This window comes from Podarcis filfolensis (genome assembly GCF_964270895.1).
Source record: "Podarcis filfolensis genome assembly, chromosome: 8".
NCBI lineage: Eukaryota > Metazoa > Chordata > Lepidosauria > Squamata > Lacertidae > Podarcis > Podarcis filfolensis.
In genome coordinates this window covers 34,103,187-34,129,552 of record NC_139611.1, presented here as the reverse complement: position 1 = coordinate 34,129,552, position 26,366 = coordinate 34,103,187, and the positions used below count along the sequence as shown (strand labels likewise).

The following is a 26,366-nucleotide window of genomic DNA, read 5'->3' as shown; positions in this document are numbered from 1 at the left end:
GGCTCTGCCATGTGAGATGTAGTATGTTATGAGATGGTTGGGTGGTATTCTTGAAGCTACCAGCATGAGTTTGATCAAACTGCGGGAGGCAGTGGAGGACAGAAGTGCCTGGCGTGCTCTGGTCCATGGGGTCACGAAGAGTCGGACACGACTAAACGACTAAACAACAACAACAACATGAAGAAAGTGGCAAAGTTCAGCCAGCATCCTCTGCTGACGCCTGGAACTTCGCTGACAAGACAGGGGGGTGAATTTTGGCTTACATCCTCTATCCTTACAAAGAAAGCGATTCTTACCCTGCCTGCATCCCCACTGTTTGGCCTGCTCCTGCCTCTTGTTTTCTCCAGTTCATTGATGGCAGAAGTAGAAAGAGAATCGGTGATGCTGCTGCTTTGTAACGGTTGTGTTTCTAGGTGGGCTGGCACAGATCATGTCACTGCGCTCTGAGGATGCTCTAAGGTGCGATGAGGCAGGACGTGCTTTGATGCAACCCAGAAAGGGAAAAAACTCTCTGAAGCCAAACGCCATTGACAGAAGAAAAAAGAGAAGAGAAGGAAAAAGGTGCTGCTTAGTAATATCACAAGACATCTCCCCCTCGTCTTACAGTAATGTAAGAAACTGCCTAGTGCCTTATTGAGTTAGGACATTCACCTCAATATTCTCTACACGGACTGGCAGCAAGGTTTCAGAGAGGGAACATTCACAGTCTTACCTGGAGACCCCAAGGATTGAACCTGAGACCTTCTGCATTAAAGCAGATGCTCCACCACTGAGCTGACGTCTTTCCTTCAGAGGTGGTTTTAGGGTAGCATGGTCAGTTGGGCTGCACTGGGTGCCAGGGCTGCAACAATGGTGTAGAATGGAGCGGCAGAGGGCGCCGAAATTTACCATCACATAGGCGGCTGCTAGAATGAGAGAACCCAAAGTCCACCACAGCTTCAAGTGTTGAGTAGGGCACCAAGACCCTTATCAAGGGTCTATTTCACAGAGGGTAAATCTATCAGTTGCTACTATCCATGACAGCTATAGTCTACCTTCACTGTGAGAGGAAGCATGTCTCTGAATGCCAGGTGATTGTGAAAAGAGAATTCCTGCAAAGTTTTCTATGGCTACAATCCTATGAACTCTTACCTGGGACTAAGCACTAATAAACTCAGGGCAATGTTCAAAGTGAGGTGAGATGGGATGGGATACCACTTCTCTTCATGTTTAAGCAGAGGTTGGCTGGTTATCTGTCACGTATGATCTAGTTGAGATTCTTGCATTGCAGGAGTTTAGACCAGGTGACCCTCAGGGTACCTTCTAACTCTACAACTCTATGATTCTCTGATCGGCCACAGTGGGCCTAACACCCCCCCCCATCCTTTTCCCTCTTCCACTTCAGGCTCTTACTTCTGGGTAAATCTTCATAGGATTGCACTAAAAGATCATCAGTTGTAGTATCCAGTATCAGTATCCAGTGAAGAATCTCAGAGGCAGCTGTGGCACAATAAAAAAGAAGTTTCAAATCAGTTTTGTAATTAAAATGGGAAGCCTTTGAGAAAATAATAAAAATACATAAAAAGAGGATGTTAAAATTCCCAATCTGAACTGGAAGTTAGGTTGTTGTTTTTGACAAGATTTGGTCTTGCTGTTAAACCCATCCAGCTAAGCCTTCCCCCTGCCCCCAAAGAGCAGTTTCAAGAAGTCTAAACACATGTGGACCATTAAGCCTGTTTGAGAAAGCATGAATCACTTTGGCCAACCCTAGAGACTACCAGGGAACATATTTCGTAATGTTTCTCATTCTACAAACATTCTAAAGGGTCTGATGGCAAAATGGGGCAATATGCTTTGGGGCTTACATCTCTGCAGACCTGTGTGCCATCTGCCCTGAGACCATGAGTAAATGAATTCAGATGCCCAGCCCCACCTGAAATTAGAGGCTCATTTTTGATACACACACGTTCCACACACAAATCTAGATGTGCCCTCAAAATGTCTCTTAGCCTAAGAAAAAATCAAGACACATGGTCACATGTGGAGAGACATCTGGCCATTGATTTACATCCCAGATGAATTTATGATGTAGCATGCTCCTTCCCAGCAATGTTCTTACCCTTGGAATTGCCTGTAATTGCCACCCGCCCCCATTTTTGTTTTAAAATAACAATACAATTAAAAGAGAGGGGGAAATGGCTGAGGAAATAGCTGATGATTTGCTGAAGGAGAGGAAAGATAGGAATTAATCAAAGTTTAAGGCTATGGGTGGGGAAGAAATTAAGTTTGGTTTTCATTTTAATATGAACCAAAACACAGCTCTGCTTCAGAACAGAATGGAATATAAAACCTGGAATTTAGGCTGCTTTTCTCAACTGCCAAAATCTCTGGGTTAAAGGGTGGTATCTGGGTTGTCTGTGTTGGCACCTGGCAAGCCTGATTCCGACCGATGGGTGCCACTCAACATGCAATGGGTGATGAGGGCATATATAGAATTTGATGCTAAGGAGAGCGCAGTTGAAGTGAATTAGAATTGCATCCTGCAGCATTTGCTTTGATGGCAGAGAATCTGTTTCAAAACCACTTTCACCACACTTAGGCCAAATTCACACCATCCATTTAGAGCACTATGATACCACTTAAACTGTCATGGCTTCCCCCATAAAATTCTGGGAGCAGTGGTTTGTTAAGGTTTCTGACAGTTGTTAGGAGACCCCTATTCCCCACACAGGGCTACAATTTCCAGTTGTGAATCAGTCCCTGTGAAGAGGAACTGATTGTTAAACCACTGTGGAAACCGTAGCTCTGGGAGGGAAACAGGGTTACAACAACAACAACAACAACAGTAGTAAACACTTTGGTTGGAGAACTGCATTGCAAAAGTCAGATACAGTGGTACCTCGGGTTACATACACTTCAGGTTACATATGCTTCAGGTTACAGACTCCGCTAAACCAGAAATAGTACCTCGGGGTAAGAACTTTGCTTCAGGATGAGAACAGAAATTGTGCTCCGGCGGCACGGTGACAGCAGGAGGCCCCATTGGCTAAAGTGGTGCTTCAGGTTAAAAACAGTTTCTGGTTAAGAACGGACCTCTGGAACAAATTAAGTACTTAACCCGAGGTACCACTGTAACTGCAAATTTCGAAGGATGGTTGCGATTTGGTTCACATATTGTTTTAGAAAGTGCAAAGCTGATACTTTTGGCTTTAAAAACAAACGGAATCGTATTTCTCCCCCCACCCACCTATAGCTGCGCAATTCAAGCATCTTCCTTCCATCTGTTATAAGACCATGCAGCTTATTCAGCTTGGCCAGAGCAAGGTTGGCGGAGGAGGGGTACCTCTTGTTCTTTGCCTTCCAGCTCCTTTTTCATCTTTCTTGTGAATTTAGAAAGCTTCATCCTTTTGAACTCTCTGTTTTTTTCAAAGGCTGCCACACAAGTTTAAGGTGTCTTGTTAGTTTTGTCTCTCCTCGAGAAAAGGTTCCCTCTGTAAAACTGTCTGGGCCGGTTTCCCTCCCTTTTGCTCTCAGAAGTAAGTTTGAGGTCCTGATCCTGTCCCTCCTCAGAAGAATCAGGATCAAAAGTGACATGTTGTTCTTCCTTGCTCCCCCTTCCACTTGAGTCCGGACAAGACATCACATTGCCACAACACATTGGTCTTTCCTCTTTCATTACCAACGCACCCTGGTGGTGGAATTCCACAGAGCTCCCCTTGGTATCGTCAAGAATTGCAGAAAAGGAATTCAAGGCAATGAAAGGAGACTCAGTGGCTCCTCATACTTTGCAGCTCACACAAAAGTGCAAGCTTTTGGGCCAAAGAGAAACCCAGATTTTGCTCTCAGAAAAGCATGCATGCATTTCTTTATACAGTGGTACCTCAGGTTAAGTACTTAATTCGTTCCGGAGGTCAGTACTTAACCTGAAACTGTTCTTAACCTGAAGCACCACTTTAGCTAACAGGGCCTCCTGCTGCTGCCGCACCTCCGGAGCACGATTTCTGTTCTCATCCTGAAGCAAAGTTCTTAACCTGAAGCACTATTTCTGGGTTAGCAGAGTCTGTAACCTGAAGCTTATGTAACCTGAAGCGTATGTAACCTGAGGTACCACTGTAAAGTGTTCAAAATGGATTAGCCAAATCAATTCCTCCTCCCCTCTGCCTGCACCTCTATGGAGCCCCTTTCCACACTGGCTGTTTGCCACAGAACCCTTGCATGGTGCAAAGGATTCTGGGTAAGTTTAGCCACTGGGTTTAAGGCTCAGGCCCATACATGCCCACTTACCTAGTAGTAGCAGCAACAGTGGTGGAAGAAGCAGCACTCTGGATCAGCCCTGCACGGCTGGTAGTTGCCATTTTAATTTCCACAATGCCCCCAAACCATCACTCCAGGGGATTTGTGGGAAATTTAAATGGCGGCCCCAAGACCCAACCCCCCTTTTTTATTTAAACATTTCTATCCCACCTTTTCACAATGGAAATCAAGGTAGTGTATGCAGTTCTCTCCCCCCCCCTTTTTATCTTGAAAACAACCCTTTGAGGTAGACTGACTCTACAGTGATTGGCCCAAGCTTCATAGCTGAGTGGGGATTTGAACTCTGGTCTCCCAGGTCTTAGTCCAGCACTCTAACCACTATACCACAGAGAGGTTGGGGCTGGGGCCCTGACAGCTGCTATTGCCAATCCTCTAATAAACAACGATCTACCTGAGGAGCCTCAGGAGTTTCTGGAACATAGCATGAAAGCTGCTTACATAGATCAGTATGTGGACATGGGATTATTTTGCTTGTTTGGGTACTTCTGAACCCAAGTAAGGTTTCCTAAACATGTCCCTGTCCCCTCACAATTCCCAGAGTGGGTTAACAATCAATCCCTCTTCACAGGGAACTGTAGCTCTGTGAGGGCAACAGAGGCCTCCTAACAACTAGCAGCATCCTCAGTTCCCAGGAATCTTTACCAAGTATGGATGTAATTTCCCTCAGCACTCAATCCCAGAAAACAGAAACAAAACAACTATCCCAGAACACAGGCTTGTGTGCCATCTCATTTCTTGACACTCAAATTCTGGTTTCATTCCGTCACCTGAGCTGTTCTCTTGCAGCTTCATTGCTGTTAATTGAGCCTTTGTGCCAGCATGTGCCCCAGTGCTGGCGCTGGGATGTCCTGATGCCACAGACGCCACATCTCCATGCAAATGATTATTGGAGGTATCCAGCATGACGCAAACTTTGGCTTTTTTCGACATCAGCAGAGGAGATAATTACTGTCATGTGTATGATTTGAAGGGGCTGTGTGTGTGTGTGTGTGTGTGTGCGTGTAGGCCTCGTGGCTTTCTTGTCAAGTTAGAAGAATTCATTAGAATTTCCAGCTGCCAGTAAAAAGCCTTCCTACATTCTGGGAGGTCCCAGTAATGGGGAAACACACACAAAAGGAAAACAGTTGTGCCAAAAACACATCCAGGCTTGGAAGCCATTTTATTACTCACACAGAATTAACTCTGGCTGGAGATCCTGGGCCTATGTTGATCTGTGTTCCTTCTTGCAGAGAACAGAAATTCCCATGTAAAATGTGTTAGGGATAGGGTTGCCGGACCTCCAGGCTGACCTGAAGGCTCCACGTTTGCCTGGTCCCCTCCAGGTGGGTGAGAGTGCATTGTTTTGTTTTAAAACTAAATTAAGACTATGTGTGTAAGCTTCAGCCCCACAGGATCTGTCTGTGAATTATGACATAGGCTCTCGGCGAGGGGAGGGGGGCTGCCTTCCTTTGCTCCCTCCTCTCCCAATTAACCTCCATCTCCAGGGCTCAGTGGTAGCAGGGAAAGCAGAAGAAGAATCAACAGGGGTCGCTCTCAGGTTTTGGTCTTGAAATTTCAGGATCTGGGGTGCTCCCGAGTTGGCAACTTTAACTGGATGGGCACTACAAACTGGGGAGAGCCAGTGTGGTGTAGTAGTTAAGAGTGGTAGCCTCGTAATCTGGGGAACTGGGTTCGCGTCTCCGCTCCTCCACATGCAGCTGCTGGGTGACCTTGGGCTAGTCACACTTCTTTGAAGTCTCTCAGCCCCACTCACCTCACAGAGTGTTTGTTGTGGGGGAGGAAGGGAAAGGAGAATGTTAGCCGCTTTGAGACTCCTGAAGGGGAGTGAAAGGCGGGATATCAAATCCAAACTCTTCTTCTTCTCTTCTTCTTCCTGTTCTTGAAACATCCACTGCCATCCAGGCTCCTTTCAAATAAGAGACAAGATGTTTTGCTGCCCTTTCCGTTCTCATGGAACGGAAGAAGACATAGGATTATGGGGACAGGAAGTATGTTGTGTGGTATGGGGATATAGAGCTGAAATCTTCCCATCACTTCATCACACCTGTACTGGTTTCATAATAGGCATTGCATCAGGTTTATTACTAAGCTTGCAAGTGGGCTGTTTGCACTAGATTTTCATCTAATGGCTGCTACTCGTTTGTGGGTGGCTGATGCTGCCATGCCTATCTGGGTGCCTAGCTGCTCCCCCACATTCAACTTTGGTAAAAAGCTGACTCCTAGAACATCCTTCCAGTTCAGGAACTGCGGAGGACGAAACACTGAAATGTTTTCCTTAGGAAATGACTAATGCAGCTGTGCTTGTATTGACTTTAAGCTTGGAAAGTGAGATGTTGGAGAAGTGCTTTCTGGTATATAAGAAAGCTGACATGTTGCAAGTTCAAACTTCTAAATATTATTTAAGCAGGCAAGCCACCGGACCTCATGGAAGCAGATACCTTATCTGGCTTACTCGGTGCCATAGTACAAAGCCTTAATCCTGCCTGACGTACAGCGAGTGTACTTGCTTTGCTCTGCCAAACAGAATGCTGGACTAGGGTGGTGTTCTGGGTTTGAACACTGGAGGGTGCAAAGAAGGCTCAATGAGGGGTGTGGCCTAGGGACAGGGTGCATGACTGAAGAGGAAGTGTAGCCTGGGAAGAAGAGTCCCTGGAGGGCTACATTTGGTCCCTGGCACTGAGGTTCCCTAACCCTGTTCTAAGTAAATATCACAGGGCTCCACAGAGCACAAATTTGACATCTGCTGCTCTTACACGCATACTAATATAGGTGCTTATAGTCAAGACTCTTCTGGCTTGAGCTATTATTCTCTTTGTGGTCATCTCCTAGACTACTGCCCAGAGGGTTGGACTAGATGACCCTTGGGGGTCACTTCCAACTCTGATTCTATGGTTTTATGATCCTGTTGTTGTTGTCACAATTTACTTGCCCTTTGCCCCAGGATCCCAGAACAGGTTACAACTGTTAATGCACTTAAAAAAAAAAAAGTTCAAAACAACTTACAATCATAGAAATAAGGTGGATCCTAAAAAGTTATGTCTCAATTGTCGAAAGCCAGGGTAAGGAGGTGTGTCTTCAGTATTTGACAAAAGCTATACAATGAAGGTGACAGACGCACCTCTGTGGGCAGCGAGTCCCACTACTTAGAGGCTGCCACAGAGAAACCCCCTCTCGGGTGGAGCAACTACCAAGAGGGACTTTCGCTGATCTTAGCATCCAAGGAGGTTTGTAGTAGGGAAGGAGGCAGTATATCTGCTGTCCCGCTACAACAGTACAGTGGTACCTTGAGTTAAGTACTTAATTCGTTCTGGAGGTCCGTTCTTAACCTGAAACTATTCTTAATCTGAAGCACCACTTTAGCTAATGGGGCCTCCTGCTGCTGCCGCGCCACCGGAGCCCTATTTCTGTTCTTATCATGAAGCAAAGTTCTTAACCTGAAGCACTATTTCTGGGTTAGCCGAGTGTGTAACCTGAAGCGTATGTAACCTGAAGCGTATATAACCTGAGGTACCACTGTACTGTAAAGCAACTTAATGTTTTTTTTAAAAAAACACAACAGACTTACAGTTCAAAAATCATAGAGCCAGATCATTTCTGGAGGTCCCTCAATTCTTCGGAGCCTCCTTCAGCCCTCTTAAGCACATGATCCCCCACACCTGGTGACTTCAAAAGTAAATAGAAATTAGGGAAAAAATAAATTGGGATAGGACTGGGAGGGGGGAAGAACACTGGTTGTCTGAATCCACCAGTTGCCCCAAGTATATAGAAGCAAGCAAAACCAGCTTGCCAGGTTTTTAAATCAATCTCTTGCCAATGTCTGAACTTTGAAGTCAACAGATGAGTCATAATGGAAACAAGCTCGTTGCCTCCCCCCCCCCACACACACACCTGGGCAAAAATCCCTCCCTTCGAGATGAATTTTGCAAAAGACAGATAAACTGGAATTACTCAAGTGTTCTCTGGCCCACTTCAAAGGCTGTGTTTTTTTTGAGGACATAATCAGATTCTGATGCTCAGAGCCTGGGCCCTACCAACTGCTCATTTGATCACAACTCAAAACGGTTTTGCCGCAGAAAGATACCTAATCAATTACAGAACAGACATCTGCTCCAGCTGACGTTACTGATGACTTGGTAGAAAGAATGTGCACTACAAAGTACGGCTGCAGAGGGAGGGCGAGCAGGTGGCTGTGGGACGGAGAGGGAATTAGTGGGGCAAGTGTAATTGCAACTGGCCTCCGGGTGGTCACTAAGAGGGAAAAGCAGGGGACCTACTGGTCCCCAGTTGCAGCTGGGCTCCATGCATCCTTACTCAGAAACCCCAATACTATACACACAGAACATTTAAAGCACTATCACACCACTTTAAACCCTCACGAATTTCCTCAAAGTATTATAGGAGGTGTAGTTTGTTAAGCAGGCTGAGAATCGTTAGGAGACCCCTATTCCCCTCACAGAGTTACAGCTCCCAAAGTTCCTTGTGAAGAGGGATTGATGGTTAAGCCACTCTGGGAACTGTAGTTCATTGGGGGTGTTGGGAACTGTAGCACAGGGAGTGGTAAATGACCATTCCCAGGATTGAGGGAAACCACATGCTTTCAATTCATCTGGCCTTAAGATTTTCTTTACCTGGCTGAAATCTGTCCTTGAATTCTGATCATGCCACTTTCTTCCCTGGATGGAACGCAAACAGCGGTGCGTGAAGAAACCAGTCTAGCGAACAATGTAAATATTTTACATATATTGCTCTGTCCACTTTTATCACCAGCCCCCAGAAGGGAATGTGGCCCTCAGCCAGAAAAGAGTTTCCCACCTAAGGTATCCAGCAATTCTGGAACTATGTATGCCATTAATAGAACACACCCAAAAAAGTTCTGTTGGCTCAAACTTCTTCTTTTAATCAGGCAAGGCTAGTCTAATTCATCCCCATTTAAGTCAAAGGAGGTTTTTCTCTCCTCCCCCCCTTGCTTTTGTTTTTTCTTTCCCCCTCCCACCATCACAGATCCTTCTGAGCCATCCAGTCCCCCGCCCCGGCTCTTTTTGATGATTTCGTTGGCTGGTTTCCATTGAACATTCTTCATTGATCAATTCACTGGGCCCAGCTTTATCCTTGCCCAATCAGGACGAGAGCCCGCTGGATGGAGATGAAAATGTGCCTTGGAATCCTGTCTCTCTGCCTGTTCTGGCCAGGAGTTTTCTAGCATTCAACAACCACGCATGCACACACACACACACACACACACAAACATACAAACAAATGAAAGCTTACTGAAGCCCGGCCAAATTTTAGCTGAATCACTCTGCTAAGCAGAGCTGCCAAATCTGACTCCCCCCCCCACCGCCCCGCAACTCCCAGTGAAAGGCTGCCAATCTTTTGTTGGGAATAGGCCTCTTGACATTTGCTCAAGAGCAGCAGTGGCTCAGTAGCAGCAAAAGTCTCCTTGCATTGGGCTTCCGAAAGCCAGGGGTCTACTTTAAGTAATCTGGCTACTTCTCCATACTCACCGTTCTTGTCGGGGTTTATGCTTGTTTTTTGTTATTTTATGCACAGAGAAAGCGATAATCTAGCCTTGGAACAACACACACACAAAATTTGCATTTAGGGGGCTTCTTTGCAGCACCAAAATAGGCAGAAGTTAAAAGCACTGTCCATGCGTGGAGTGAATGGCAAAGGCTTGTTTTTCATCTTGCCTTTATTGAGCAGATTCCCGCAGTTTACTTTTTTTCCGAGCATCTTCTGGCATCTTTGGATCAGCCGACAAAGAAATTCTTTTTGGACTCAGCATGCGGTCAAATGAAGATCCAGTTCAAAGTGACATGAAAATCAGAAATATTGGGTAGATAACAGGTATTGTCTATTTCAAGGCCTCTGTTCTTCATTGTCAGTAGTCCCCATAACTGGAGAGACATGCTCACAAAGAAGTAAGAAATGTTCAAAGTGGGCAACAGATGCTTTATTAGAAGGCAAACCTTGCTCTTTTTTCTATTCATTTCATCCTAACACAGGCAGGTTTCCAAGTGGGAAAAAAGCAGCTTTGAAGTTCTCTTCTTCTTTCGTCTCTCTCTTTTATTTGATGGGCTTTAAAAAAAAAAGAGGATCCTAATTTCAAATCGCCAGTGAGGCCTTCTTAATGCTCTTAAGCTACAAAATATTATAATGCTGTAATAACAGGATCATTACCAGTCCTCCTTTATATTTAGCACCTTGTCTAATTACTTAATTGGAAAGAGTCTTCTGATGACTAGCTCTTGCCGAATGAGCTTCCCACAAAGAGAGACCCCAAAGTCACCTTGATCTTGGCAGGTACGGTGTGAGAGTGAACCTTTGACTTTAGTAGCCTGGCAATTGTTAAGGAATATGTCCCATTGCCCTGGTGGAAATTTTCTCGCTCTCTCCCCTCCATATATATATATTCCCAAGAATTGTACTTTAGATATCACTCAACGTTGACTACTATATTGTTCTGGCTGCTAACTGACCAGCCCTTTGTCAGGCAGATTGTTAATAGTCCAAGGCAGTTGGTTGATGCCTCATCAACAAGAGCCAACAGATAAGAAACCATCTCTTGATAGTTAGGAATCTCTCTGTGTTTTGGAATAAGATACCCATCAGAGTTTGTGTTTTGGAATAAGGTAACCCAACTCTAGCTGAGGGAAGGGGGCAGAGAAACAGAAATTAGGCAGAAGGAAAGAGAGTAGAGTTTCTAGTTGGACTTACCTGGGCCTGGGAGGTGCAGTCATGGTGGCGGTCGGGGAGGGGGGGCACTGTCCAAGTTGCTGTCAGGCAGGTCTGCCTCACAGGAGTTTCTGTTTGCCTTCATAACTTTCAACAAGGCAAGTATTACAAAGGCAGTGTAAGGCTGCATTTTATTTCATAGGAAGGAAACTTCAGCTGGTACTGCTGCCCACAGAACTTCTCACCACTCGGAGAAGTGAGGAGCGCTTTCTCAACTGAGTGAAACAAATGGCCTGCTAAATGAGGGCAATGGCACATCTAGTCCAGGATCCTGTTCTCACATTGGCCAATCAGATGCCTACAGGAAGCCTGCAAGCAGTACATGAGTGGAACAGCACTCTACCCACCTGTGATCCCCACCCCCCAACAGCAGAACTGGAACATAGCCATCATGGCTACTAGCCATTTTTTAAAATGAACTTTTTCAGATAAAAAATACTACAGTTTAGGGGTGGGGGGAATTAATGTAACCACATGCCTCCACTAGAAGCCAACAAACAAAAAGAGGGGCCAAAGAAATCAACTGGTGAAACATTAAAGAGAAGTGTTAATTTGGCTTTGGGAGAAAAGCCACAAGAGGGCCATCTCAGTCTCCCAAGAAAAGCCGTTCCAAGGTTAGGGGGCTACAGGAAAGAAAGGCCTGTTTCTTGTGGAGGGTAATCTAGGCTCCAGCAACATCTAGAGGAACACAAATGCCCCATAGCTGGAGTCCACTTCAGTCCATGCCCTTCACAAGATCTGGTAGTCTTTAAGGTGTCACAGGACCTTTCACCAATTGACTGCAACTGACTAATAGGGCTACCCCTCTGGAATTTTTCACCCAGTCAAGGATTTACATATGGTAGAAGGAAGAGCGAGCATGTGTACAAGAGAACATGTGACCCAGACACTCCAAGTGACAGTTGTGGAAGGGTCATTGCTCAGTGGTAGATAATTCATGGTGCATGCAGAAGGTCCCAGGTTCAATTCTTGGAGGTCTGCTGTGCTGGGATTCGCAGGATACTGAGTAAGTCTGCAGGCTTCAACAGGCTGATGCAATACTCTGTGAAGTGCTGGGTCAGAGTGACTCAGCAGGAATGTGATTGGCTATCACCTGTTTTAAAAGGAAAGCCTGTTCAACAGTAGTTGTGGTTGTGTGGTGGTTGTGCTGTGGTGGAGAGTATTTGTTTGCCTTAAGGAGCAGGTACTCTGTATGGACTGTTTTTGTAAATACTTGTATATAGCTCACATTAAAAAGACTGCACTGGAAAAACCTGGGACTCAGCGTTTCTGCTAAAAGCGCCGCGAGGAATTCGCGACATGCTGCCAGTCGTTGGCTACATTCACAGTGTACAAGCAAAACTCCCTGATACGGCGTTAAATGGGTAGGGCTTTCCCCAAAGAATTCTGGGAACTGTTGTTTGCAAAGGGTGCTGAGAGTTATTAGGAGGCCCCTATTCTTCTCCAAGAGATACAATTCTCACCCTGTGAACAGGGATTGACTGTTAACCACTCTGAGTATTGCAGCTCTGAGTTAAATAAGGGCCTTGTAACAGCTCTCAGCACTGCTAACAAACTACAGCTTCCAGAATTCTTTGGAGGAAGCCAGAACTGTTTAAAGTGGCATGAAACTGCTTTAAATGTACGGTGTGAATGCGGCCACTGGGGACACTATTGAGCTAAATGGACCAATGACCTGACGTGTTATAAGGCGTCTTCCTATGTTCCTCTAGTTCTCATATGAGCTTACGCCTGACTTGTCAGATACAGGAGCTTCTGCCTCAAAGGAGAAGGGAAAGATAATCCAGGCCATGTTTGTTCACATACAGGACTGAGCGTTGAGCTTAACATAAATGATGGCAGTTGCCTTATGCTCTCTGGCTGCGAAAGGTTCCCCACCCCACATAGTCATTACATCTCAAAGCTGTTATCTGCTTATTCAGAAATAATTCTGATTCTGTACAAACCTGCATTATTACTGCCAGCAACCTCTCATTTGTTTACAGCAAGGGGTGGGGGAAATGGCGCTATTCAACAGGGCGCAACGGAAAACAGCTATTACTTATAATCCGCAGAACCTAGGCATTGTTATTTGCCGCTACTGACATTATGCTCAAATACTAAACTATCAATTTCAGAGGAATGCAAATCTCTCTTTATTATGGCAACAACAGCAATTTCCAATTGTCATCCCTTTTGTGCTCGTAAGTGAAGAATTAAAATGTCAGTGTTCATTGTTAGTTCTTCATATTTTATGGATTACGCTTTTTGTGCGTGTGTGTGTGAAAATGTTTTGGAAGCCACGCCACAATAAGAGAACTTCACAGAGGCGGAAAAAGGAAGTGAATTATTTAACACACGGAGGCGACGAACTTCATTATCCCAAATACAAGCATATTGAAAGACGCTTTGCTGTGAAAAGAGAATTCAGTACAGTAACATGAAATTGGAAACACTGAATGCCTGCACAGAAACAAAGGCGACGATCTACAGAGAACTAATCTAAAAGGCACCGAGATGCCAGGTAGAGGAAATGAATAGATTAAAAAGATACCAAATAATTGTTTCCCTGGCATTGAAGTTGACCTGATATAAAGTCATTCATGTAGCATAAATGTCCAAAATTATTTTATTTTTATCAGGGCTGCCAACCTGAATCAAGTTAGCCTGGAATCCTGACCCCACTTACCAGGGAGTAAGCTCAATCAAATTCATTGGAACTTACTTCTGAGTAGAAGTAGTTAGGATTGCAGCCTTAGAATACTATCTGAACCAAAGATCCACAGGGATGAGAGAGCTTGAATTCAGAAGATCTTGGGATTTCCCAGCTCAGCTGATGTAACTTAAACTGGAGTAATTTATCCCAACGTTAAGTCCCCCTATTACTGCCATAGAGCTACAATTCCCAGAGTTCCCTGGGAAGAGGGGTTAGCTGTTAAACTGCTCTGGGAATTGTGGGTCTGTGAAGGAAACAGTCTCCTAAGAACTCTTAGCACCCTTAACAAACTACAGTTCCCAGGATACTTTGGCGGGGGAAACTATGTCTCTTAAAATGGTATCACAGTGCTTTCAATATATAGTGTGGATGTGCCCAGAGATTGCTATGTGGGGAAGTATCCTAAACTGTGCTCTCCTGCTGGAAGCCTGAGGTCGTACAGCCTGGGGAAAGCTCTGTGTCATGTGATTCTGCCGAACACTAGAAAAGAAATACCACTTACCAGAGGTCTGGGGATTTCTTAAAAGATTTGCTGCTGAAAGAAATCCAAAGTGGTACTTCCCTTGGCCTCGCTCCCACACCTAAAAGCCACAGACACATCTGGAGCGGTTGTGTCATCGTCATCTCGCTTGGAATCCTGCAACTGAAAGGTTTTTGTTTTTTTTTACACTGCAAGCTCTTCAGGGCAGGAATGTTACGTGTTATGCTGTATATTTATGGTACTCTATAAATAATGGTTTTCCCTCCATTAATTATTTTTGTTCCCTAGTTCCTTTAAGTGAACACAGTCATTTACAAGTATATAAAACACAAGCCTTTTCTGCCCCCGAGGAACTTGTAATGTATAAGATTGCTAACACTCCATGATTTGTGGAATGTGCGTTACTTATTTCACAGGGAGGCAGTGCGATTTCATATCCACAAAGGAACGGAAGCGTTCGCTTAAGCAGTGCCTCCCATCTGTTCGAGGGAGAAAGATTTGGGGTTTCCAAGGTCAAAAATTCAATAAGGCTTTAGGGAACAGAGTTTGGGGTCGCCAACAGTCTTGCATTAGAAAGAAAATCGGGGTAAGAGAACAGGGCTATGTAACTTTACCCACTTTCATAGGGTCCCTACAGGCAAGTTGGGGATCTTTACTCAAGTACAAACACACACACACACACACCCCTACCTCCTTCAAGGCTGGCTTTGGCTCTGGCCTCCCAATAGTCTCCACAAAAACAAGCAGGGAAAGACTCCTGTTCCAGAGCTGAGAAAGGAAAATAATAAGCATATCTTCAGTTCTGAATGAGAGAATTCTTGAGAATGTTCCTCCTCCTTCTGTTTGGTACATAGGTCGCATCCACACCAGACACTCATACCACTTTAACAGCAATAAAGGTAAAGATTATGGGACCCCTTACCATTGGGTCCAGTCGCGGAAGACTCTGGGGTTGCAGCAGTTCCCAGCAACCTTTAACATACTAAAGTTCCCAGGATACTCCACAACTGCTAAGGTTGTGCAAGAGGGCTTTAAGTAGGTGATGAAGAAGGTATAGCCTTAGGAAGCTGCCTCAGACCTAGTCAGGCTGCCTGTTCATAAGAACTAAGATGAGTCTGCTAAGATCAAGCCAATGGCCTATCTAGTCCAGCATCCTGTTCTCACAGTGGCCAACCAGATGCCAGTGGGAAGCCTGGAAACTGGACACCAGTGCAACACCATAGGTCAGTTGTAGAGCATCTGCAGAAGGCCTTGGGTTCAATCCACAGCATCTCCAGGAAGGTCTGGGAGAGACCTTCCCCCTAGTCTGAAATCCCAGAGAGCAAGGATCATTCCTTGTGGACAATATTGAGCTATGATGATTCAACTCAGTGTAAGGCAGCTTCCTTTGTTCCTGCACTGAATCGACCCAATTCAAGGTAATAATGGCTGCAAAGGTTCCCAACCAAAAACAAACTGCAAAAGGTCTCCTGCATATTGGCAAGATTTAAAAACACATTGTCATGCCTTGCTCAAAATGGGTTCCAGAACTGCCTACTGCAGGGCTGGGGGACCTACGGCCCTCTAGATATTGTTAGATTACATCTCCCATCATTCCTGACCACTGGCCATCTCAGCTGGAACTGATGGGAAATGGGAGTCCTAAACATCTGGAGTGCCTCAGATTCCCCGTCCCTGGTCCACCAGAAGAACATCTGAAGGAACACAACAAAGTTGCTTTTCTTATCTACCATCGAGAACAACCTTTTAACTATGGGCAGGTCCACACAACACATGACTTCCTCCAATGAGTCATGGGAACTACAGTTTGCTAAGGGCACTGGGAATTGTAGCCCTGTGAGGGGAAACTATACTTCTCAGGATTCTTTGGGGATATAGTGTGCTTTAATTGTGCATTTAATATGATTTGACAGATGCTGAAATCTGGCATATTAGGAAAGAGAGCCTTTTGCTCTTAACGTAATCATCTGTCAGTGGCAAGTGGCAAGACAGAAAAATACATTTTACATGTAAAAATCTGCTCGGAAGAATAGGAATGTAAAAAAGCTGCCCTAAACGAAGCCAGTCCATGGGTCTATCTAGCTCCATCTTGCATACAGTCATACCTCGGGTTAAATATGCTTCAGGTTGAGCGCTTTCAGGTTGCGTTCCGCGGTGACCCGGAAGTAACGGGACGGGTTACTTCCGGGTTTTGTCACGCACAGAAGTGGCGACCCACGCAGACATAGGTTGCGTTCTGCTCAGGATGTGAACGGGGCTCCAGAATGGATCCCGTTCGCATCCAGAGGTACCTCTGTACACTGACTGGCAGCAGCTCTCTAGGATTTAAGGCTCCACCTGGAGATGCCAGGGATTGAACCTGGGATTTCTGCATGCAAAGCAATTGCACTAGAGTGAGCTAAGGTTAAAGGCTGAACTTTTATTCATACCAAAAATAAGAAGAAAGGGTAGAGAGAGAGAATCTGTATAAAAGTTGCATTCTTGAGACACTTTCAGCTGTTACATTTCGAAAATCCTCTTTTGTCATAGTGCCAAAAGTTCACAAAGGGAGATCTATGAGTAAAAATTTTCCATTTATTCTTGAAGTGTTGCTCTGCCTGACCAATAGTGTCAGAAGTGCGTAAAGGATGATCTGAACAGAGAGTTGCCTTGTTATGAACCAAATACACCATCCCTTGTAAGCAACTCCTTATTCAGACTCCTGCTCAGGAACTTGGATATGATCACAATGCTGGAAAGGTCAGGAAGTACCTACTCAAAAGATGGAAAATGTTTCTATAATCAAATACCGGGTGAATAACCTCTGGCATACTACTTCCTCTTAACTCGCTCAGCTTTTAACATCTGGACCTGGACTTAAGGGCACTTGACACAATTAGGCCTGTAAACGCTGTGTCTTTTAAAACGTCCTGCTTTCATGGAAATAGTTTCTCCAGTGGTGGATGCCTGTGCTTGGCTCAGTTAGGAATTGCCTCAGTTGAACTTTCTCACAAAGTTTGGGGAAAGGGATCTACTCTGTGTGCAGAAGGTCCCAGGTTCAGTCCCCAGCATCTCCAGGTAAGGATGGGAACAGTGGAGGCTGGTCCATTTGGGCGAGTAGAGCACTGCTCCACCAACTTCACTCCACCCTCAGTCAGTCCTCAACTTCCTTCCTTATGCAACCAGCCCAGAGGGAGGCACAATCTGCCCACCTCCTTTTCTTTAATCTTAGTGCTGCCTCTTGTAGCATTCAGACAGGAGGAGGAGGATGGGGACAAACTAGAATTTGTTGGCTTTGCCTGTGATTGGCTCTTTGGCTCCATCTACTGTTGGCCTCCTGCCTTGCCAGTCCCAAGCCACTACTGGCTGGGAATCTTCCCAGTCCCAAACCCTGGAGAATCACTTCTGTCTTCATGTCTTCATGTCTTCATGTCTTCAGTCTTCATGTCACGTTTGCAGACATCTTTGTAATGCAGAGTTGGTCTGCCAATTGGTCTGGTGCCAGAATCCCCATAGAACACACCCCTGGGGATCCTGCCATTTTTCTTTCTCTGGACATGACCAAGCCAGTGTAGAGGACACCGAGACAGGAGTGCAAACATGCTGGGAATGTGGGCTTTGGAGAGCACATCTTTGTTTGGAATTCTGTCCTGTCGTGTGATACCCAAAATCCCTCTGATGCAGTGCATGTGGAAGGCGTTGAGGCATCAAACCTGATGGTTGTAAGTTGAAAGAAGATGAGGAGAAATAGATGTCACTGCCCAGTTGCTCATTGGGTTTCCGCCAGACAATCAAGCAGAGGGTACCAATGTTGTGGGGAAATGGCAGAAGCTGGTGGTGATGGCAGTGAGGAGGGAGACTCCAGCCACATCTTCACCATACAGTGAGTGGTGAACACCACCTCAGCCCTTCCATCACTGTGGTCTAGCTGGAGATGCCCTTATATTCTTTCGAACAGCAGAGGGGAAGCATTTCTTCACAGCTAACATCCCTGAACAGAATACCATTTCAGCACTAGGTCTTACGTGTCTAATCTCAGCCCTGTTTAAAAAAAGAAAAACCAGCTTCAAACTAATGATTTTATTTTTAATGAAGGCACAAAGGAAGGAGATTGGTGTAAACACACTTGTGTCCCGAAGTTTGTTTGGAGAGGAGATTGACTTTCAAATTAGCTGGCTTTTCAAACATTTCAAAAAACATAGTCAAAATGCAAATGGGGCATAAATGGCCCTTTAGTAAATGCTCATTCAACATTTATTCTTTCTCAAATCATCTTTTTAAAGCGCTTTCATGGTAATGTTGAGACGATGTGACATTAGAAAAATTGCTTTGACATGCTAAGGGGTTCCCAAGATTAACAGAAAGAGAAGGAACAAGATAACGCTTTCAAAAGACCTATTTCAGAGGAATTATTACTTCCTTTGAAAGTCTTCCAAGGTTGCAGTGCATTTAAGCTTGTTGGCATACATGTAAATGAAGGACTACAAAAGTATTCTCCTACATTCAACTTGAATTAAACCTTGAGGCTAATGTTCAGGAATGACAATAAAGGCTGGATCTTTGGCTGGAGAAAATAAAAACCTAAAAAGAACCCTTTCTACTTCAGATATCAATGAGAGAGAATTGGTTTTTCTTCTTTCTTTCTTTTTTAAAGTATAACTATATAAAAATAATCATTTTAATTCCCATTATGATATTGCTCAGGCCATTGGCCTTGATCTGATTGAATAAGAGAACTTCTAAGGATTACTTTTTATATAAAAAAATACATTAAAGCATTAACATATGAGGAACCAGCTGCAAGAAAATAGCTGCTCTAGCATTCTGAACAGGTGGCTTCACCATCAGTTTTTGTCTACAAACATTTGGTTTAATAATAGGGGGGTGGGGGGATATTACAGGAAATGTATTGGCCTAGTTCATAATGGTATACCATGGTTTATGAAACCATGATTTTGGATATTTATTTATTTATTCATATATATATATATATATATATATATATATATATATATATTCATATTCATATATATATATATATATATATATATATATATATATATATATACACATATACACACACACACATATATACACACCCTGAAAGCAGTTTACAAAAAGAATAAAACAATAAAATTATCAGTTAGAATAGTTTAAAATAGGTTAAAACATTCAAATAATAATTAAAATCAGTAATGAACTAAAAACATCAAAACACATGTGAACATTGTACATACCTGGGTAGGTTTGCCTTGGGCCAGATTCAGCAGGTTCTTATGTTCTCAGGACTAAACAAAAATGTTTCTTAGCAGGCGCCGAAAAGAGTATAGTGAAAGTGCCTGCCTAATGTCAATAGGAAGGAAGTTCCAAAGTGTAGGTGCTGCCACATCAAAATATTGATTTATTACAAATGCAGAACGAGTATTATGTGGCACCTGTAACCGTGCCAGATCTGCAGATCAATTTGGCTGCATAGTGTTGTACACATCAGAGAGGAGGTGGGGATATCTTCACCCAACATACATTACCTTTTTGGTTTCCCTGCCCATGCAACATATACACCCCATGATCAGAATGCATGTACACAAAGTTGTTATCTCCGCATGAATGTTCATCTACTCAAGTGCAATGGTTGTCTCAAATGTCCACACCTAGCTTAAGTACAAGGGATGCAGGTGGTGCTGTGGTCTAAACCACTGAGCCTCTTGGCCTTGCCAATCAGAAGGTTGGCAGTTCGAATCCCCGCGATGGGGTGAGCTCTCGTTGCTCAGTCCCAGCTCCTGCCAACCTAGCAGTGCAAATAGATAAATAGATACTGCTCTGGTGGGAAGGTAAACGGCGTTTCTGTGCGCTGCTCTGGTTTCAATGTTCCATTGCACCAGAAGTGATTTAGTTATGCTGGCACATGACCGGAAAAACTGTCTACGGACAAACACCGGCTCCCTCGGCTTGTAAAGCGAGATGAGTGCTGCAACTGGACTTAACTGTCAGGGGTCCTTTACCTTTACCTTAACTACAAAGTGAATCTGGCTGAATCCTCTAGTCAGACTGAAGCTGGTTTGAGATGGGTGGGACTGGATTGAACAGCAGGATAGCTTTAAAAGAGGATCAGACAATCAACAGAGACTAGTCAAAATGTCTCTGCTCTAAGTGAGGAGAGTGCTGTCACACTCAAGTCCTATTTGTGCACTTCCCATAGGCATCTGGTTGGCCACTGTGAGGATACTGGACCAGATGAGCCACTGACCTGAACCAGCAGGGTGCTCCTTATATTTTTATGTTCTGGAAATGGAGATTTTGAGATAATTTCCTTGTAGGGATGTGATGTCCAGATCTGATGGCTCCTCCAGGTCATTGGCAAGGGGGAGATTTGCTGGAGGGTCATGTTCTGAACCCTGACACATGGTGAGCAGCGAGGAGGAAGTGCAGAAAAAGATCACCCACCGTTTCTCATAATGCTGGAATTTCTGGACATCCAAGTATGCTGAATGTTGGAAGATTCAGGACAGACAAAATGAAGTACTTCTTCATGCAGCGAATAGTTAAACTATATTATGCCAATAGAGGCTGAATGAATGAATAAAGGAATGAATGGTTAAACTATGGTTGCTCCCAGAGGAGGGAATGATGACCACCAACTTAGATGGCTTTAAAAGGGGATTTGACAAATTTATGGAGGATAATGCTACTTATCTTATGTAGCAGAACTGTAATGATGGACCCTTGAGGCTAAACCTAATATACCACAGGGTTTTCTGAGTTTGCCCCAGAAGTGTGGGGGCTGGGGCGGGGGGCAGAGAGAGATGCATTTTTTATGAATTCAGGTATGCAGATGTTTTAAAAATGGCCCAGCTGCTCTCAATTTTTCACATCTGTCCTCACCCTAATGCAATTCCATTATGTAAATTCCAGCATTTGCAGCAGCATGGTTAATGTTGCAGGGCGAGGTTCCTATTCACAGTAGAGGAGAAGATAATCCACAATGCAACAGATAATAGCCGATTGAACCTTGCAGAATACAAGCTGTTCAAGAGATGCTTAGTCCTGTATCCGAAAGCTCCAGCTGCATTTCGTTAGAGGAATGCCGGATGTGGATTCTTAGCAGGCTCTCGTAATGAATAAGCTATTCACATGTCAGTGTGGCATTATGCTTATCTTATATGTGGCCAACATATAGAAAAGCAAGCCATTACCAGGATAATTAAAAATAGAATGGAGCATCTTCTATCTGTATCCACGCCAGAAGCTGATCTGAATCTCTTCCGTGCTAATTTAAGCACCTTAAAAAAAACCCCCACAACAATTCTGCATTGTAAAATGGAGCATCTCAGTCATGAAAAATTATGATGTGATTTCAATCTCCTTCCCCCTCCCCCCCAGAACAGAGACAATAGTTTTATAACTATAGCAGCCTTTTCCCCATTGGCAGCGGGCGAAAACCATTCCTACACATTCTGAAGGCAGAAAGCCTACAATGGCTACGAGAATAGTAACATAATAAGGCAATCATTATGTCATTGTCCTTTTGTGCAGGGAAAATGCAGGCACTGGTTTTCTAATGTGCCATCTCTACCAACAAATTTGTTTAGGTTCATGACATAAGGTTGGCCTTGTGAAACTGAGGGGTAGGCCCACGGAGGCTGGCCCGTAAGGGTGAATAGGGTGCTCCCCCACCAACCTCAGGGTGCATTCAGATGTGGAGACGATTGCATTAGATTTCCTGATTAGAATTCTGGCACTTTTGTCCCATTTTCTAATGTTCCTCTCACGCTGCAATACTTGTTGCATTATGAAGCTGAGGCTTTTTGACCAAGATTCTGGCATGTTGCTCTAAATTTCATTCACGTCAGAATCTACTTAAGAGGGTTTTTTTAGGAACATAAAAAGCTGCCATTAGTCCATTCCTAACCCTACCTAGAGATGCCAGGGATTGAACCTGCGACCTCCTGCTTGCAAAGCAGATGCCCTACCACTGAGTTACGGCCCTTCAGGGTTATGAGAGCCCTGAGCTCTACCAAATGGAGCTAGGTACAAAATAGTAGATGGGAGATGGGTGGAACCGGGTGCAAAATGGTGGCTCAGAAAGGAGAGCCCCAACACCACCTCATGAGTCATACACCAATATGAATTCCAGTAACAGCCAATGTAGTGTAGTGGTTAGAGTAATGGACTAAGACCTGGGAGACGGGGGTTCTAGTCTCCACTAAGTCATGAAGATCACTGGGTGACCTTGGGCCTGTCACTGTCTCTCAGCCTAACCTACCTCACAGGGTTTTTGTGAGGGGAAAATGAGGAGAGGGGAAACCATGTATGCCACATTGAGCTCATTGGGGGAGAGATGGGATATAAACATAACAAATAAATATAAGTGTGAACCTTGAGTTGTTCAGGGATTCAAACAACTTAATTTGGAAGGCTGAAGAGGCATCCTTTTGTCGATATTGTTGAAACAATTCAGAATCAGAAACCCTTGCAGATCTGCTGCAAATCAGCTATCAGTAGATTTATCTTTGGATCATCCCTGCTTTGTATGTTCATAATTTCGCCCGCACACAGAAAGATACTGTTAAGCTCCTCATCCAAAGGAAATCCATCTAATAGTGTTGCTGTCATGCAACCCCACGACACTTAGTTTTCAAAAAGGCCCACTTCCCAGTCTCCACTGCAGGGCCGGTTACTGTCACAGACGGAGTACTAAGCTAGACAAAGCTTTGCTGTGACCAATGCCAGATTTAGGGTGGTGCGGGCGGTTCCCCTGCACAGGGCACCAAGCCAAGGGGTGTGTGCAAATTAATAATAAATAAGGAACTATTGTGAAAACAAGAAATATACAGGGAGCGCCAACTTTTGTCCTCGTCCAGGGTGCCATATTACCAAAGCCCGTTGCTGCTGCTGTTGCTGGGACAAAGCGTGGCAATGTAACTTGCGCCGCTCAAAACTCACCGGCGAAGTCAACGAATGCAGGTTACAGATACAGATGCATTTCTCAACCTGCACATTGCCTGGAATTACATGCTCTTTGAATAAAGCCTTCCACGGCTCCTAATTGCTTAATTAGGGTGCAAGCTGTGTGGGCTTGCCTAGTAGGAGGACTGTCACGCTCCATCCCACAGGTGGCTGCATTAGAGTTGCGGATAATGTCGCACGTTTAGATATTCCTTGTCTGACTCACAAGGGGGCTGCCAGGCTTAATTAACGAAACTTTGCAAAGTCATTCCCAAGCCTCTGATGTGGGAGAATGAAATGCCGTTTTTGCCATCACTGCTAAAATACCCCCAGCTAAGCCGCCAACAGACATCGTACCTGAGCATTCAGGATGCTGATAAGAATCGCCTTTGATGGCATCTGCACGTCAAAGTCTGGGAAGCTTTTGGAGCATAAATTCAAATGGGTTGTTTGAGGTCTCAGTTTCTAGTGTTTCCTACTGAGACTGGGGGTGCGGGGAAAGGATGACTTTGTTGAAACAGACACAAGAGATGATGGAATGAAGGAGAAATGGGCGGCTGCAGACGGTGTCATTAATGCCAACACTGCCTTAAGACCACAAGGGAGTCCGCTGTCCTGGCATTTAGAAAGTAGTGAAATTAGATCCATAAATGTCTGAATATGTCTGGACGTCAATACTTTTTAAAAATTTTTTTTTAAAAAAAGTCAACAATGATTGTTGGGATGGGAGGAGAAATTTGATTCAGTTCACATTTAAATGCAAAATCACTTAATTCATATTTTGCAAAGCAATATATGAACCGAAACATATTGCAATGCAGTTCCCCAACCAAGTGATGTGTACCAAAAAAAAGTGTGTTGGGGTGGAGTGTGCATATAAATGTGAAAATAATGTATTATGTTTGGGAAAGTTGCTTTTCAAACATGTCATGTGTATATTAGACAAAACTGCATATAGTACATATGCGTATATTAGGAGACATTTGTGCTAAAATGATGATGACCTTTCATTAGGTTTTTTTTTTTAAAAAAATCACAGTCCGATGTAGAAATATAGAGAACTTAATTTAAGGTTGGCAAAATGAAAAACTGAGAAAAAGTGAAAATGTTGTGTTTGCCCATTCCCACCACAGACTCACCATCTTAAAAAATACAGGAGACAAAGGGAGGTGGAGTGAAAGAGAAATTTGTTTTGCACTAGCTGACATGGGGAGAGTTAAAGAAAGAGAAAAAAACATGAAGATGTTAACTAACCTGGGACTAAGAAAGCGAAAATCAGAAAATCATGTGGTATTAAGAAGCTTGCACTGAACTTTATAATCCTGGTACATGGAGGTCCCGTCCCCCCACTTTTCTTACACGTGCATCAGCATAGTTTTTTTGTTTTGTTTTAAAAAGTGCTAAGCCTGCCCCCCCCCTAAAAACACTAATTTACAATTACCGCCCCTCACATTCTTATTTCTTTCCTTATTAAAATGTTTATATTTGGCCTTCGGGCCTCAGTATACTCCCCCTGCCGAAGGGTTTTGCTGAAGTCAAGTGATAATTGTGACATGCAATGGTATAATTAGGGTAAAGGACTTTTTTCTTTTTTAAAGAAAAAGAAAAGCCTGTAAAACATACATCAGATTTCTAGAGGAAGATTGAATAATCTTTGATTTGAAGTGTGGAAATCAATTGCAGGCATGAAGAAATCCTCCTTTCTTGTCAAATGAAGAGAATCCCAGCTATGTGGTCAGTGGCTTGGGTTTAATAACGCAGAAGCTGAAAGACATTAAAAAAAACACCACAATTTGACAAATCTAATCTTTTAATCCTGTCTTCTTTTTTGCTGTTTGTATACGGAATGAAGGAGATTGATAAGAAGCCATTAAAAATGTGTATGTTACTCAGCAGGGCTTTTATTCGGGAACATCTAATATTCTTGGAAATTTGATTTCTCCTCCTTCTAACAGAACACTGTCCCTTACTTAGTGTGAATCCAGTAATTCAGATTTGCATGGATTATTTTGGGCGGGGAGAGGCTGGCCCACATAGAAAACTGACTTCTTTCTACTGATTCCTGGTCCATCTACCTGAGGGCTGTCCACAGCTTCCAGGGTTTCAAAGGATTGTCTGCCCCTCTCCTCACATGGAGATGATGTTTGGGATTGAACCTGGGTCCATCTGCACTCAAAGTATGTATGTGCTCTACCACTGAGCTATGGTCTGGCTTTGGAGAAGTGGAGCGCTCAAATCTCAAAGAGAGCAGCGAGAAAGAGAAAACCTGGTGATGCGTTTCAAGGCAACGTTGCCACCTGCAAACACATATGGGGGATTTGGGTCATGTAGCTTCTTACCCCCCCCCCCCACCAAACCCAGGGCATCGCTACACTGCAAACCCTCAGGGGCTTGTATCCAATTTAACTATCATGGTATTTCTGTAATATTTCCATTTTGAAGGGAGCTGAGATTTCTCTGTTATAAATCCCTAGCTTCCTCCCAAAGAACTGCAGCTCCTAAAATTCTTAGTGGAGAAAGAATAGCTTTGAAATCAGATTTACAGCGCCGCCCTGTCTTTGTGTTACGCCAGCTGGATGAAGTTAGAAATGCTACTAAACCCCTTACACCACCATTAACTCCCAAGTTATTCTGCTGGAAGGAAGTTACGATCACATATCTTTGGGGAAGTGAAAACTCTTAGGCTGTTTTAGCTAAGGCAGGACTGTTGGGGGGGGGATGACGACAACTGTGCAATTCTGGGGGTCTGGTGCAGGAGCATCAATTTGGTAACCAGTTTATTTCTCCCCTCCTTTACCAGCATAAATTTATGGCAGCGAAAGAGCTAGCAGAACTAAATTCATAGAACTCAATCAACAATATAGTGTGCTGGGCCCGGGGGTAACCCTTGAAACACAGTCCAGGACCAGTCCAGAATCCAGAGGTTCTGCTAAGAGTCAGTCCGACAGGGCCGAGGCAGGATACGAGGCAGGAAACCAGGCAAGGACAGGTACAGGCAGGATCTGGCATACAGCAATGTTGCTCCCGCAACCTGGGGCAGGGTCTGTCAGCCTTTTATCTTTGTTGGGGTAACGGCCAGTCCTGATCCCCCGGCAACTCTCCTCCCTGTTTGGCCCGAAGGCGAGCACTCCTCCAGCGAGTACTCAGGTCTCTCCTTCTCTCAGACCTTAGTCTCTGCAGCTCGGGAGACGTCGGTGGGTTATTAGACCCAGGGGCCGCCTCAGCCTCCCCTGACCC

The 26,366-nt window shown here is 44.3% G+C and overlaps 1 long non-coding RNA gene across 1 annotated transcript in view; it reads right to left on the bottom strand.

The window, feature by feature from the left end:
- The window catches only part of LOC310768265, a 110,624-nt gene that overhangs the window by 28,841 nt on the left and 55,417 nt on the right, over nt 1-26,366 (bottom strand). Inside the window, exons 3-5 of the long non-coding RNA XR_014551240.1 lie at nt 14,226-14,360; nt 1,393-1,479; nt 297-511 (exon numbers count right to left, since the gene is read on the bottom strand). This is a non-coding gene — a long non-coding RNA (uncharacterized lncRNA). The remainder of the gene's footprint in view (nt 1-296; nt 512-1,392; nt 1,480-14,225; nt 14,361-26,366) is intronic.